At 42.1% G+C, this 6,475-nt stretch overlaps 1 protein-coding gene across 1 annotated transcript in view; it reads left to right on the top strand.

Moving 5' to 3' along the window:
- Positions 1–348: 348 nt before the first annotated feature.
- PTK2B (protein tyrosine kinase 2 beta) overlaps positions 349–6,475 on the top strand; it is a 207,370-nt gene continuing 201,243 nt past the window's right edge. Inside the window, exon 1 of the mRNA XM_056563778.1 lies at positions 349–503. The gene's annotated coding sequence lies outside the window, so the exon portion shown is untranslated. The remainder of the gene's footprint in view (positions 504–6,475) is intronic.

Raw genomic sequence — 6,475 nt, 5'->3', positions numbered from 1 at the left:
AGGCTGGGCATGCTGTGCTATAGGGTAGCTTTCATTTTGACCCATACTGATCCAAAATGGCAAACTGTGTCAGAATTGTGGCGCATTTGCAAAAGTTAATTAGAACTCTTACGTCTTGTGATGGTTATGGGCGGCCATGATGGGAGGTGAAGAGTTAACACTGCGATAAAGTTTCTCAGAAATGACTCATAGTTGTGCGCAGGATCATGTCTTCTGGATGGTAATAATGCGTCTCCCTACAGGATCCTCGCGGTGTGGGGGCGTCACTTGTTTTATTTCTTAGCACTTAATGGGAATATTCAATGTTTCTTTGTGTATTTTCCCATAAAGACAGGATGAAGATAATACCGATCACGTGACTTGTGTCTCCTAGCAACCAAACTCCGATGCTCCATTTGGGGGAATCAGCAGCTTGTTCTGAACTGCGACTTCTTCTTCTTCTTCGTGAAGTGACAAGGCAACAATGAAGTCCTTGGTATGACCGATATGGCAGTGACTGGCAGGTACGCTTTTAACCCCTTCACAACCTATGAAGGATCAGTCATTAAGCTCCGGACTCCAGCCCACTCCCGCCTGATTTCCGTAGCTGGGGGCCGCCGCTAATGGGGTGATCGCTGCTGCTGGCTATTAACCCTTTAGAGGCCGGTGTGAAAAAACTGACTGAGGCATCTAAATGGCCCCTACAAACATCATATTGGTGGTGCAGATCCATTGCCCCAGCCGCCCAAAGCCTCTGCTAGGGCTCCCTGACTGCCCAGACTCTTCTATGGATAGAATTTGCCTGTGACAGGCCGTACTAATTGAGCACAGATCTCACAGATCAATGGAGTACACATATTTAAAGGGGTACTCTGCCTCTAGACATCTTATCCCCTATCCAAAGGATAGGGGATAACATGTCAGATCACTGGGCTCTGTGCTGGATGACTGGCGATGCGGGGTGGAGGCTCGTGACATCATGGCCACGCCCTTCTCGTGATGTATCGACCACGCCCCCTCAATGCAAGTCTATGGGAGGGGGCGTGACGCCCATCACACCTATCCCATAGACTTGCATTGAGGGGGCATGGCCATGACATCACAAGTGGGCATGACCGTGATGTCATGAGCCTCCGGTGCTGCACCTGAAGCTCTAAACAAATGCTGGGTGCAGCAGGGAGATCACAGGGGTCCCCAGCGGCGGGACCCCTGTGATCAGACATCGTTTCCCCTATCCTTTGGATAGGGGATAAGATGGCTAGGGGCGGAGTACCCCTTTAATGATTGCTCATACGAATCCCTTACGGGGGACTAAAAAAGTGTAAAAAATATATAAAATATATATTTTTTTAAATATATAAATAAACCATTCCCATAATAAAAATTTGAATCACCTGTCAAAGCAGGAAGAGAATAGTGAGGCCCTGATCTCACCCAGACCACTGTCCGATAGCGGACTCTCAACTAGGCGACGGTCCCTGCACTGGGCTAAAGTGGGTGTCACAAGACAAAGCAACAAAATTTAGGGAATCATGATACAACAGACAGACAAATAGACAAACAAAGGAGAGTCAAACAGGCCAGAATCAAAAGTATGGGCTCCTTTTCCCATTTTTCAAAAAAAAAACAAAAAAAAAAAATATGTAATAAAATATAAACATATATGGTATCTCCGTGCAAAGAATTGCCTAAACTATTAAAACATTACATCACTGATCCCACGCAGTAAGCGTGACGGCCCCCTCCATTCATATCTATGGGAGGGGGCGTGATGGCCATCACAAAACGGCGTAGCTTTACATCACGTCTATAGTCCTGGAAACACAGAGGTTTCCGAGACTGGAGCAGCAAAACTTGTAATGCATAAAAACACACACACACACACACATATATATATATATATATATATATATATCATAGTATCATTGTATCAATATTCCGTGTTAGTTTGATCTCACCGTGAGCAGCATAAAAAAACATAGGAGGGACCACCCACTGAAGAAGTGGAGGCATCAGAGGCTGAGCCAGAGGCCATGGCAGGTGTAGGGACTGGATTATTTATTGCCTGTTGGAGAGTAACCAAGGCTGTGGTGTTGAGGGACATCATCTCCCTTTGGTAGTGGAGAGTAATATGGCTATAGTTATGACGGTACTGTGACATCACTGTGTATTATCCCTGTACTGTGACATCACTGTGTGTATTATCTTTGTACTGTTACATCACTGTGTATTATCCCTGTACTGTGACGTCACTGTGTGTATTATCCCTGTACTGTGACATCACTGTGTGTATTATCCCTGTACTGTGACATCACTGTGTATTATCCCTGTACTGTGACATCACTGTGTGTATTATCCCTGTACTGTGACATCACTGTGTGTATTATCCCTGTACTGTGACATCACTGTGTGTATTATCCCTGTACTGTGACATCACTGTGTATTATCCCTGTACTGTGACATCACTGTGTGTATTATCCCTGTACTGTGACATCACTGTGTGTATTATCCCTGTACTGTGACATCACTGTGTATATTATCCCTGTACTGTGACATCACTGTGTGTATTATCCCTGTACTGTGACATCACTGTGTATATTATCCCTGTACTGTGACATCGCTGTGTGTATTATCCCTGTACTGTGACATCACTGTGTGTATTATCCCTGTACTGTGACATCACTGTGTGTATTATCCCTGTACTGTGACATCACTGTGTGTATTATCCCTGTACTGTGACATCACTGTGTATTATCCCTGTACTGTGACATCACTGTGTATTATCCCTGTACTGTGACATCACTGTGTATTATCTCTGTACTGTGACATCACTGTGTATTATCCCTGTACTGTGACGTCACTGTGTGTATTATCCCTGTATTGTGACATCACTGTGTATTATCCTGTACTGTGACATCACTGTGTGTATTATTCCTGTACTGTGACATCACTGTGTGTATTATCCCTGTACTGTGACATCACTGTGTGTATTATCCCTGTACTGTGACATCACTGTGTATTATCCCTGTACTGTGACATCACTGTGTATTTTATCTCTGTACTGTGACATCACTGTATATTATCCCTGTACTGTGACATCACTGTGTGTATTATCCCTGTACTGTGACATCACTGTGTATTATCCCTGTACTGTGACATCACTGTGTATTATCCCTGTACTGTGACATCACTGTGTATTATCCCTGCACTGTGACATCACTGTGTATTATCCCTGTACTATGACATCACTGTGTATTATCCCTGAACTGTGACATCACTGTGTATTATCCCTGTATTGTGACATCACTGTGTATTATCCCTGTACTGTGACATCACTGTGTATATTATCTCTTTACTGTGACATCACTGTGTGTATTATCCCTGTACTGTGACATCACTGTGTATTATTCCTGTACTGTGACATCACTGTGTATATTATTCCTGTACTGTGACATCACTGTGTATTATCCCTGTACTGTGACATCACTGTGTGTATTATCCCTGTACTGTGACATCACTGTGTATTATCCCTGTACTGTGACATCACTGTGTATTATCCCTGTACTGTGACATCACTGTGTGTATTATCCCTGTGCTGTGACATCACTGTGTATTATCCCTGTACTGTGACATCACTGTGTATTATCCCTGTACTGTGACATCACTGTGTATTATCCCTGTACTGTGACATCACTGTGTATTATCCCTGTACTGTGACATCACTGTGTGTATTATCCCTGTACTGTGACATCACTGTGTGTATTATCTCTGTACTGTGACATCACTGTGTATTATTTCTGTACTGTGACATCACTGTGTGTTTTATCCCTGTACTGTGACATCACTGTGTGTATTATACCTGTACTGTGACATCACTGTGTATTATCCCTGTACTGTGACATCACTGTGTATTATCCCTGCACTGTGACATCACTGTGTATTATCCCTGTACTGTGACATCACTGTGTATTATTCCTGAACTGTAACATCACTGTGTATTATCCCTGTACTGTGACATCACTGTGTATGATCCCTGTACTGTGACATCACTGTGTATATTATCTCTGTACTGTGACATCACTGTGTGTATTATCCATGTACTGTGACATCACTGTGTATTATTCCTGTACTGTGACATCATTGTGTATATTATTCCTGTACTGTGACATCACTGTGTATTATCCCTGTACTGTCACATCACTGTGTGTATTATCCCTGTACTGTGACATCACTGTGTATTATCCCTGTACTGTGACATCACTGTGTATTATCCCTGTACTGTGACATCACTGTGTGTATTATCCCTGTACTGTGACATCACTGTGTATTATCCCTGTACTGTGACATCACTGTGTATTATCCCTGTATTGTGACATCACTGTGTATTATCCCTGTACTGCGACATCACTGTGTGTATTATCGCTGTACTGCGACATCACTGTGTGTATTATCCCTGTACTGCGACATCACTGTGTATTATCCCTGTACTGTGACATCACTGTGTATTATCCCTGTACTGTGACATCACTGTGTATTATCCCTGTACTGTGACATCACTGTGTATTATCCCTGTACTGTGACATCACTGTGTATTATCCCTGTACTGTGACATCACTGTGTGTATTATCTCTGTACTGTGATATCACTGTGTGTATTATCCCTGTACTGTGACATCACTGTGTATTATCCCTGTACTGTGACATCACTGTGTATTATCCCATGTACTGTGACATCACTGTATATTATCCCTGTACTGTGACATCACTGTGTATTATCCCTGTACTGTGACATCACTGTGTATTATCCCTGTACTGTGACGTCACTGTGTGTATTATCCCTGTACTGTGACGTCACTGTGCGTATTATCCCTGTATTGTGACGTCACTGTGTATTATCCTGTACTGTGACATCACTGTGTGTATTATTCCTGTACTGTGACATCACTGTGTATTATCCCTGTACTGTGACATCACTGTGTATTATCCCTGTACTGTGACATCACTGTGTATTATCCCTGTACTGTGACATCACTGTGTGTATTATCCCTGTACTGTGACATCACTGTGTATTATCCCTGTACTGTGACATCACTGTGTATTATCCCTGTACTGTGACATCACTGTGTATTATCCCTGTACTGTGACATCACTGTGTGTATTATCCCTGTACTGTGACATCACTGTGTATTATCCCTGTACTGTGACATCACTGTGTATGATCCCTGTACTGTGACATCACTGTGTATATTATCTCTGTACTGTGACATCACTGTGTGTATTATCCCTGTACTGTGACATCACTGTGTATTATTCCTGTACTGTGACATCATTGTGTATATTATTCCTGTACTGTGACATCACTGTGTATTATCCCTGTACTTTGACATCACTGTGTGTATTATCCCTGTACTGTGACATCACTGTGTATTATCCCTGTACTGTGACATCACTGTGTATTATCCCTGTACTGTGACATCACTGTGTGTTTTATCCCTGTACTGTGACATCACTGTGTATTATCCCTGTACTGTGACATCACTGTGTATTATCCCTGTACTGTGACATCACTGTATGTTATCTCTGTACTGTGACATCACTGTGTGTATTATCCCTGTACTGTGACATCACTGTGTATTATCCCTGTACTGTGACATCACTGTGTGTTTTATCGCTGTACTGTGACATCACTGTGTGTATTATCCCTGTACTGTGACATCACTGTGTATTATCCCTGTACTGTGACATCACTGTGTATTATCCCTGTACTGTGACATCACTGTGTATTATACCTGTACTGTGACATCACTGTGTGTATTATCCCTGTACTCTGACATCACTGTGTATTATCTCTGTACTGTAACATCACTGTGTATTATCCCTGTACTGTGACATCACTGTGTGTATTATCCCTATACTGTGACATCACTGTGTATATTATCCCTATACTGTGACATCACTGTGTATTATCGCTGTACTGTGACATCACTGTGTATTATCGCTGTACTGTGACATCACTGTGTATATTATCACTGTACTGTGACATCACTGTGTGTATTAACCCTGTACTGTGACATCACTGTGTATATTATCCCTGTACTGTGACATCACTGTGTATAATATCCCTTTACTGTGACATCACTGTGTATATTATCCCTGTACTGTGACATCACTGTGTATATTATCCCTGTACTGTGACATCACTGTGTATATTATCCCTGTACTGTGACATCACTGTGTATATTATCCCTGTACTGTGACATCACTGTGTATATTATCTCTGTACTGTGACATCACTGTGTATATTATCTCTGTACTGTGACATCACTGTGTAAACTTTCCCAATATATATATATGTTTTCCCACACATATCTTTAGCTGTAAAATAGCCCCCCCCCCCCCTCACCCAAAAAAAAGTAAATATGTCAATGAATTTTACACTATATGAACCTGGTCTTTGTTTCTATCATGATTTCTGCTGTTTTAGAAGAAACCTCATT

This window comes from Hyla sarda, chromosome 3 (genome assembly GCF_029499605.1).
Source record: "Hyla sarda isolate aHylSar1 chromosome 3, aHylSar1.hap1, whole genome shotgun sequence".
NCBI classification, from domain to species: Eukaryota; Metazoa; Chordata; class Amphibia; order Anura; family Hylidae; genus Hyla; species Hyla sarda.
The sequence above is the reverse complement of the archived record's forward strand: the minus strand, read 5'-3'. Positions and strand labels throughout refer to the sequence as shown.